The sequence below is a fragment of the Melanerpes formicivorus genome, unplaced genomic scaffold (genome assembly GCF_026170545.1).
Source record: "Melanerpes formicivorus ecotype bairdi unplaced genomic scaffold, bMelFor1.0.p_v2 SCAF_648, whole genome shotgun sequence".
Lineage (NCBI taxonomy): Eukaryota > Metazoa > Chordata > Aves > Piciformes > Picidae > Melanerpes > Melanerpes formicivorus.
In genome coordinates, this window is record NW_027143000.1 from 5,001 (window position 1) to 15,000 (window position 10,000).

The window sequence follows — 10,000 nt, forward strand, 5'->3', positions numbered from 1 at the left end:
TGCGCCAGCGGCCGCTCCAAACCGCCGCGCCTTTGTTCGGCCCCGCGGGTCCCCTCTCTGACCCGGGCGAAAGCCACCGAGAAGCCAGACGGACCCCTGCCCAGCCGCCTGGCGGGTGGCTTGGAGCAGCCGCTCGGCAGCGCTGCCCTGGGAGTGCTCGGCGTCGCTTGTTCCCTCATATACGGAACTGGAGGGCCGTCAGCTCCGCGAGCGCACAACCAGCCGACCTCCGCCCAGCGGCAGGTCGCAGAAATCACGCCGGCTTGTACGATGACGTAGGCGGAGGCAGAGCGCAACAGCGACCCCTTGGCGACAAGCGCGATCTCCGCGGAGAGCACGTCTACTCGCCGAGGGAGAGCACGTCTACTCGCCGAGGGAGAGCACGTCTACTCGCCGAGGGAGAGCACGTCTACTCGCCGAGGGAGAGCACGTCTACTCGCCCAGGGAGAGCACGTCTACTCGCCGAGGGAGAGCACGTCTACTCGCCGAGGGAGAGCACGTCTACTCGCCCAGGGAGAGCACGTCTACTCGCCCAGGGAGAGCACGTCTACTCGCCGAGGGAGAGCACGTCTACTCGCCCAGGGAGAGCACGTCTACTCGCCCAGGGAGAGCACGTCTACTCGCCCAGGGAGAGCACGTCTACTCGCCGAGGGAGAGCACGTCTACTCGCCCAGGGAGAGCACGTCTACTCGCCGAGGGAGAGCACGTCTACTCGCCGAGGGAGAGCACGTCTACTCGCCGAGGGAGAGCACGTCTACTCGCCCAGGGAGAGCACGTCTACTCGCCCAGGGAGAGCACGTCTACTCGCCCAGGGAGAGCACGTCTACTCGCCGAGGGAGAGCACGTCTACTCGCCGAGGGAGAGCACGTCTACTCGCCCAGGGAGAGCACGTCTACTCGCCCAGGGAGAGCACGTCTACCTCCCGCCTGAGGGAGAGCACGGGGGGGGGGGGACAAAGACAGGCGGCAGCAGCTTCGGTGAACGTCACCCGGGAGGCGACCGGGGCTGTCCCGGGGCAGTCCCGGGAAGCCGGCGTCCGACACAGGGAACCGTCAGCTGCCGGACCGGGGCGAATCCCCGCGGCCACGGCAGGGGTGGGGGCTCGAAGACAGCCGGCAGTCGCCTCGGTGAACGTCACCCGGCCGGCGACCGCGGCCGTTCCGGGGCCGTCCCGGGAAGCCTGCGACAGGCACGGGGTCCCAGCCGCGGCCGGACCGACTCGAAGCCCCGCGGCCCCGGCACGGGGGAGGCCCAAAGACTGGCGGCAGCCGCTTCGCTGAACGTCACCCGGCCGGCGACCGGGGCCGTCCCGGGGCCGTCCCGGGATGCCGGCTTCCGGCACGGGGTCCCGGCCGCGGCCGGAGCGGCTCGAATCCCCGCGGTCCCGGCAGCAGCCGGAGCCGCTCGCCCTTCGGGCTCCCGGCACCCTACGGATCCGCCGACTCGTTCGCGGGCGGCGGGGGGAGGCAGTGAAGGAGGTGCGGGCAGAAGCGGCAGCGGAGGCGGAGGGGGGGGGGGGCTCGAAGACAGCCGGCAGCCGCTTCGGAGAACGTCACCCGGCCGGCGACCGCGGCCGTTCCGGGGCCGTCCCGGGAAGCCTGCGACAGGCACGGGGTCCCGGCCTCGGCCGGACCCGCACTGGGTGCCGCCGCCTCGGGCTCTCGGGACGGTATGGATCCGCCGACTCGTTCGCCGGCGGCGGGGGGAGGCAGTGGAGGGGGTGCGGGCAGAAGCGGCAGCGGAGGCGGAGGCGGGGGGGGGCTCGAAGACAGCCGGCAGCCGCTTCGGTGAACGTCACCCAGGAGGCGATCGGGGCCGTCCCGGGGCCGTCCCGGGATGCTGGCTTCCGCCACGGGGTCCCGGCCGCGGCCGGAGCGGCTCGAATCCCCGCGGTCCCGGCAGCAGCCGGAGCCGCTCGCCGTTCGGGCTCCCGGCACCCTACGGATCCGGCGACTCATTCGCGGGAGGCGGGGGGAGGCAGTGAAGGAGGTGCGGGCAGAAGCGGCAGCGGAGGCGGAGGGGGGGGGGGGGGCTCGGAGACAGCCGTCAAACGCTTCGGTGAACGTCACCCGGGAGGCGACCGGCGACCGTCCCGGGAAGCCATCGTCCGGCCCGGGATCCCGGCCGCGGCCGGAGCGGCTCGAAGCCCCGCGGCCCCCGGCACGGGGGAGGCCCAAAGACTGGCGGCAGCCGCTTCGCTGAACGTCACCCGGCCGGCGACCGGGGCCGTCCCGGGGCCGTCCCGGGATGCCGGCTTCCGGCACGGGGTCCCGGCCGCGGCCGGAGCGGCTCGAAGCCCCGCGGTCCCGGCAGCAGCCGGAGCCGCTCGCCGTTCGGGCTCCCGGCACCCTACGGATCCGCCGACTCGTTCGCCGGCGGCGGGGGGAGGCAGTGGAGGGGGGTGCGGGCAGAAGCGGCAGCGGAGGCGGAGGGGGGGGGGCTCGAAGACAGCCGGCAGCCGCTTCGGTGAACGTCACCCGGCCGGCGACCGGGGCCGTCCCGGGGCTGTCCGGGGATGCCGGCTTCCGGCACGGGGTCCCGGCCGCGGCCGGAGCGGCTCGAATCCCCGCGGTCCCGGCAGCAGCCGGAGCCGCTCGCCGTTCGGGCTCCCGGCACCCTACAGATCCGGCGACTCGTTCGCGGGCGGCGGGGGGAGGCAGTGGAGGGGGTGCGGGCAGAAGCGGCAGCGGAGGCGGAGAGGGGGGGGGGGGGGGGGCTCGGAGACAGCCGTCAGCCGCTTCGGTGAACGTCACCCGGGAGGCGACCGGGACCGGCCCGGGAAGCCATCGTCCGGCCCCCGGATCCCGGCCGCGGCCGGACCGGCTCGAAGCCCCGCGGCCCCGGCACGGGGGAGGCCCAAAGACTGGCGGCAGCCGCTTCGCTGAACGTCACCCGGCCGGCGACCGGGGCCGTCCCGGGGCCGCCCCGGGATGCCGGCTTCCGGCACGGGGTCCCGGCCGCGGCCGGAGCGGCTCGAAGCCCCGCGGTCCCGGCAGCAGCCGGAGCCGCTCGCCGTTCGGGCTCCCGGCACCCTACGGATCCGCCGACTCGTTCGCCGGCGGCGGGGGGAGGCAGTGGAGGGGGTGCGGGCAGAAGCGGCAGCGGAGGCGGAGGGGGGGGGGCTCGAAGACAGCCGGCAGCCGCTTCGGTGAACGTCACCCGGCCGGCGACCGGGGCCGTCCCGGGGCTGTCCGGGGATGCCGGCTTCCGGCACGGGGTCCCGGCCGCGGCCGGAGCGGCTCGAATCCCCGCGGTCCCGGCAGCAGCCGGAGCCGCTCGCCGTTCGGGCTCCCGGCACCCTACAGATCCGGCGACTCGTTCGCGGGCGGCGGGGGGAGGCAGTGGAGGGGGTGCGGGCAGAAGCGGCAGCGGAGGCGGAGGGGGGGGGGGGGGGGGGGCTCGGAGACAGCCGTCAGCCGCTTCGGTGAACGTCACCCGGGAGGCGACCGGGACCGGCCCGGGAAGCCATCGTCCGGCCCCGGATCCCGGCCGCGGCCGGACCGGCTCGAAGCCCCGCGGCCCCGGCACGGGGGGAGGCCCAAAGACTGGCGGCAGCCGCTTCGCTGAACGTCACCCGGCCGGCGACCGGGGCCGTCCCGGGGCCGTCCCGGGATGCCGGCTTCCGGCACGGGGGTCCCGGCCGCGGCCGGAGCGGCTCGAATCCCCGCGGTCCCGGCAGCAGCCGGAGCCGCTCGCCGTTCGGGCTCCCGGCACCCTACGGATCCGCCGACTCGTTCGCCGGCGGCGGGGGGAGGCAGTGGAGGGGGTGCGGGCAGAAGCGGCAGCGGAGGCGGAGGCGGGGGGGGGCTCGAAGACAGCCGGCAGCCGCTTCGGTGAACGTCACCCGGCCGGCGACCGGGGCCGTCCCGGGGCTGTCCGGGGATGCCGGCTTCCGGCACGGGGTCCCGGCCGCGGCCGGAGCGGCTCGAATCCCCGCGGCCCCGGCAGCAGCCGGAGCCGCTCGCCGTTCGGGCTCCCGGCACCCTACAGATCCGGCGACTCGTTCGCCGGCGGCGGGGGGAGGCAGTGGAGGGGGTGCGGGCAGAAGCGGCAGCGGAGGCGGAGGGGGGGGGGGGGCTCGAAGACAGCCGGCAGCCGCTTCGGTGAACGTCACCCGGGAGGCGACCGGGACCGGCCCGGGAAGCCATCGTCCGGCCCGGGATCCCGGCCGCGGCCGGACCGGCTCGAAGCCCCGCGGCCCCGGCACGGGGGAGGTCCAAAGACTGGCGGCAGCCGCTTCGCTGAACGTCACCCGGCCGGCGACCGGGGCCGTCCCGGGGCCGTCCCGGGATGCCGGCTTCCGGCACGGGGTCCCGGCCGCGGCCGGAGCGGCTCGAAGCCCCGCGGCCCCGGCAGCAGCCGGAGCCGCTCGCCGTTCGGGCTCCCGGCACCCTACGGATCCGGCGACTCGTTCGCCGGCGGCGGGGGGAGGCAGTGGAGGCGGTGCGGGGAGAAGCGGCAGCGGAGGCGGAGGGGGGGCGGGGGGGGACGATAGTGGCGGGGGGCGGGGGGGTGCTCGAAGGCAGCCGGCAGCCGGTTCGGTGAACATTCGCCGGGGCGGGGGGGCGACCTGTCCGTGCCCGGGGCAGCCCCGGGAAGCCGGCAGCCAGCACGGGGTCCCGGCAGCACCTGTTCCCTGCCCTGGGACTTGCCGTGCCCGGCGGCCGGTTGCCGGGTGGGGGGAGCGATGAGAGGCGGGGCGCAGCGGCCGGGGCAGCGCCGGGCCGCAGCGGGGGGGCTGGGCGGGTGGGGTAGGCGTCGAGCGGCAAGCCCTCGGCTGCAGCGAATGTTCGGCGGTGCGGGGCGGGGGGGGACGGGACGACACGTTGGGGGCGCCGAGTCCGAGCCACCCCCGGCCCCAGGGGCGGCCGGAGGGGGAGGCCGGTGCCTGGCCCTGGGAGCTGCTGGGCGCCGGATGGCAGAGGGTGCGTCAGAAGCCGCCCGAGCGGTCGAGCAGGTCCTCCAGAAAGGCCTAGGGTGGCTTCGAGGGCCCCGGGAGCAGTCGAGGGAGGCCTCCAGGCAGGTCTGGAGTGGATGGGAGGCCTTCCAAAGCAGACAAGGGAGGCTGCCAGCGGGGCCTAGGCTGGCACTGCAGCCTGTAAATGGTTGGGGGGGGGGCCTCTGGTGCGGCCTGGAGTCTCTGGGTGGCGTCCAGAGAGGTGCAAAAGATCCTCTGGTGCGGCCTGTGGTGGCGGAGAAGCCTGCAGAGCGTGCGGGGGAGGCTTCTGGTGCGGCCTGGGGTGGGTCGGAAGCCTGCAGAGCGTGCGGGAGAGGCTTCTGGTGCGGCCTGGGGTGGCTGAGAAGCCTGCAGAGCGTGCGGGAGAGGCTTCTGCTGCGGCCTGGGGTGGCTGAGAAGCCTGCAGAGCGTGCGGGGGAGGCTTCTGTTGGGGCCTGGGGTGGGTCAGAAGCCTACAGAGCGTGCGGGAGAGGCTTCTGGTGCGGCCTGGGGTGGGTCGGAAGCCTGCAGAGCGTGCGGGAGAGGCTTCTGCTGCGGCCTGGGGTGGCTGAGAAGCCTGCAGAGCGTGCGGGGAGAGGCTTCTGTTGGGGCCTGGGGTGGCTGAGAAGCCTGCAGAGCGTGCGGGGGAGGCTTCTGGTGCGGCCTGGGGTGGCTGAGAAGCCTGCAGAGCGTGCGGGGGAGGCTTCTGGTGCGGCCTGGGGTGGCTGAGAAGCCTGCAGAGCGTGCGGGGGAGGCTTCTGGTGCGGCCTGGGGTGGCTGAGAAGCCTGCAGAGCGTGCGGGGGAGGCTTCTGGTGCGGCCTGGGGTGGGACGGAAGCCTGCAGAGCGTGCGGGAGAGGCTTCTGCTGCGGCCTGGGGTGGGTCGGAAGCCTGCAGAGCGTGCGGGAGAGGCTTCTGTTGCGGCCTGGGGTGGGTCGGAAGCCTGCAGAGCGTGCGGGAGAGGCTTCTGCTGCGGCCTGGGGTGGCTGAGAAGCCTGCAGAGCGTGCGGGAGAGGCTTCTGGTGCGGCCTGGGGTGGCTGAGAAGCCTGCAGAGCGTGCGGGAGAGGCTTCTGCTGCGGCCTGGGGTGGCTGAGAAGCCTGCAGAGCGTGCGGGAGAGGCTTCTGCTGCGGCCTGGGGTGGCTGAGAAGCCTGCAGAGCGTGCGGGAGAGGCTTCTGCTGCGGCCTGGGGTGGCTGAGAAGCCTGCAGAGCGTGCGGGAGAGGCTTCTGCTGCGGCCTGGGGTGGCTGAGAAGCCTGCAGAGCGTGCGGGAGAGGCTTCTGCTGCGGCCTGGGGTGGCTGAGAAGCCTGCAGGGCGTGCGGGAGAGGCTTCTGGTGCGGCCTGGGGTGGCTGAGAAGCCTGCAGAGCGTGCGGGGGAGGCTTCTGCTGCGGCCTGGGGTGGGTGAGAAGCCTGCAGAGCGTGCGGGAGAGGCTTCTGCTGCGGCCTGGGGTGGCTGAGAAGCCTGCAGGGCGTGCGGGAGAGGCTTCTGGTGCGGCCTGGAGTGGCTGAGAAGCCTGAAGAGCGTGCGGGAGAGGCTTCTGCTGCGGCCTGGGGTGGCTGAGAAGCCTGCAGAGCGTGCGGGGGAGGCTTCTGGTGCGGCCTGGGGTGGCTGAGAAGCCTGCAGAGCGTGCGGGAGAGGCTTCTGGTGCGGCCTGGGGTGGGTGAGAAGCCTGCAGAGCGTGCGGGGGAGGCTTCTGCTGCGGCCTGGGGTGGGTGAGAAGCCTGCAGAGCGTGCGGGAGAGGCTTCTGCTGCGGCCTGGGGTGGCTGAGAAGCCTGCAGGGCGTGCGGGAGAGGCTTCTGGTGCGGCCTGGAGTGGCTGAGAAGCCTGAAGAGCGTGCGGGAGAGGCTTCTGCTGCGGCCTGGGGTGGCTGAGAAGCCTGCAGAGCGTGCGGGGGAGGCTTCTGGTGCGGCCTGGGGTGGCTGAGAATCCTGCAGAGCGTGCGGGAGAGGCTTCTGGTGCGGCCTGGGGTGGCTGAGAAGCCTGCAGAGCGTGCGGGAGAGGCTTCTGCTGCGCCCTGGGGTGGCTGAGAAGCCTGCAGAGCGTGCGGGAGAGGCTTCTGCTGCGCCCTGGGGTGGGTCGGAAGCCTGCAGAGCGTGCGGGAGAGGCTTCTGCTGCGGCCTGGGGTGGGTCGGAAGCCTGCAGAGCATGCGGGGGAGGCTTCTGCTGCGGCCTGGGGTCTCTGGGTGGCCTCTAGAGAGGTGCAAAAGACCCTCTGGGTTGGGCTGGGGTGGCTCTTGGACCCCTGCCACACAGTGGGGAGAGGCCTCCGGCCCGCCACCTGTGTCCCTGTGTCCCTGTGTCCCTGTGTCCCTGAGTGCCTGAGTGCCTGAGTGCCTGTGTCCCTGTGTCCTTGTGTCCCTGTGTCCCTGTGTCCCTGTGTCCCTGAGTGCCTGAGTGCCTGTGTCCCTGTGTCCCTGTGTCCCTGAGTGCCTGAGTGCCTGAGTGCCTGTGTCCCTGTGTCCTTGTGTCCCTGTGTCCCTGTGTCCCTGAGTGCCTGAGTGCCTGTGTCCCTGTGTCCCTGTGTCCCTGAGTGCCTGAGTGCCTGAGTGCCTGTGTCCCTGTGTCCTTGTGTCCCTGTGTCCCTGTGTCCCTGTGTGCCTGAGTGCCTGTGTCCCTGTGTCCCTGTCTGTGTACCTGTGTGCGAGAGTGTCCGGCACGCCACCCAGCGGCGGCGGGCAAGCAGGTAGGCGGGTGGGCGGGCCGGCGAGGGCCAGTGTGAGTTTGGGGGGTGGGAGGGGAGGCGGCAGCTGGAAGCGTCAGAGGAGGGGGCGTGGCTCCGGCTGGCCCCGGGAGCAGGTTCCCGGGACCGGGACCGGCTGGACCCGGCGGGTGGTTGATCCCGGGGCGGGGGGCAGAGGCGGCGGGAAGCGGCAGCTGCGTGTGCGGCGGGGGGGTGGAGGGCGAACCGCGGCGGGAAGCGGATGCTTCAGAGCAGGTTACGGGGGCGGGGACGGACGACACCACCTGTCCCCGCCCCGGGACGGGCTGGACCCGGCGCCCTGGACCCGGCGCCGTGTACCCGCCGCCGCCCCCGCCGCCGCCCCCCTCCGCCACCCCGGGACCCCGACGTTTTTTGGCGCCCGCGCCTTTTTTTGCTCCCCGCCTGCCCGCGCTGCCCCGGGCCCTCCCCCGGGGCGGGGCGGGAGGGAGGGACGGACGGACGGGTAGCCGGGGATCTCCGAGCGCGCGCCACCAGACCGAGGCGGGTCCCGGCGGCGGCGGCGGCGGCGGCGGCGGCGGCAGCAAGCGACGGCGGGGGGGGCAGGCTAGGGAGAGAGGGGGAGCGGCATGCGGTAGGGCTGGGGGGTTTGTTTCGGGGGGGAGGGGTGGGGGGGGTGGCAGCGGTCAGCGAGAGCGGGGAGAGGGGGAGCGGCATGCGGTAGGGCTGGGGTGTTTTTGGGGAGGGGGCGTTGGGGGGATTAGCGGGGGGGCGGGCAGCCGAGCCAAGCGGCAAGCCGGGGGGCGGGCGAGGGCGGCTTTAGGGCCGGAGGAGCGGAGCGCAACCTGACCCGTGCAGGCTCCAGCGTGGAGAGCAGCAAGTTTTTGGGGACGGGGGACGACGGACGGGAGGGGCAGCGGCGAGAGGCTAGCTGCGGCAAGGGGCACCGGCACGGCCGCCCTAACAGCGCCGCCTCGGTCGCAGGGGTTAGAGAGCAGCCGGGCAGCCCGGGAGGGAAGCGGCAGCCCGCGAAGGGGGGAAGGGGGGGCTCCGCGCAAACCGCTAACGGGAGCCGGGGGGTGTGGGGAGCTGGGGGTGCAGCAGCGGCAAGAGGCAACGTCGGGAGGGGGGGCTCCGCGCAAACCGGTAACGGGGGCCGGGGGGTGTGGGGGGGCGGTGGCGGCCGCGGCAAGAGGCAACGGCAGGCGGGGGGGGCTCCGCGCAAACCGGCAGCGGGGGGGGGGGGCGGGGGTAGCGGCAAGAGGCAACGGCGGGAAGGGGGGGCTCCGCGCAAACCGCTAACGGGAGCCGGGGGGTGTGGGGAGCTGGGGGTGGCAGCAGCGGCAAGAGGCAACGTCGGGAGGGGGGGCTCCGCGCAAACCGGTAACGGGGGCCCGGGGGTGTAGAGGGGGCGGTGGTGGCCGCGGCAAGAGGCAACGGCAGGCGGGGGCGCTCCGCGCAAACCGGCAGCGGGGGGGGGCGGGGGTAACGGCAAGAGGCAGCGGCGGGAAGGGGGGCCTCCGCGCAAACCGGCAGCGGGGGGGGGCGGGGGTAGCGGCAAGAGGCAACGGCGGGAAGGGGGGGCTCCGCGCAAACCGGCAGCGGGGGGGGGGCGGGGGTAGGCGGCAAGAGGCAACGGCGGGAAGGGGGGGCTCCGCGCAAACCGGCAGCGGGGGGGGGCGGGGGTAGCGGCAAGAGGCAACGGCGGGAAGGGGGGGCTCCGCGCAAACCGGCAGCGGGGGGGGGGCGGGGGGTAGCGGCAAGAGGCAACGGCGGGAAGGGGGGGCTCCGCGCAAACCGGCAGCGGGGCGGGGGCGGGGGGTAGCGGCAAGAGGCAACGTCGGGAGGGGGGGCTCGCGCAAACCGGCAGCGGAGGGGGGCGGGGGTAGCGGCAAGAGGCAACGTCGGGAGGGGGGGCTCCGCGCAAACCGGCAGCGGGGGGGGGGCGGGGGGTAGCGGCAAGAGGCAACGGCGGGAAGGGGGGGCTCCGCGCAAAACCGGCAGCGGGGCGGGGGCGGGGGGTAGCGGCAAGAGGCAACGTCGGGAGGGGGGGCTCCGCGCAAACCGGCAGCGGGGGGGGGGCGGGGGGTAGCGGCAAGAGGCAACGTCGGGGAGGGGGGGCTCCGCGCAAACCGGCAGCGGGGGGGGGGCGGGGGTAGCGGCAAGAGGCAACTGTCGGGAGGGGGGGCTCCGCGCAAACCGGCAGCGGGGGGGGCGGGGGGTAGCGGCAAGAGGCAACGGCGGGAAGGGGGGGCTCCGCGCAAACCGGCAGCGGGGCGGGGGCGGGGGGTAGCGGCAAGAGGCAACGTCGGGAGGGGGGGCTCCGCGCAAACCGGCAGCGGGGGGGGGCGGGGGTAGCGGCAATAGGCAACGTCGGGAGGGGGGGCTCCGCGCAAACCGGCA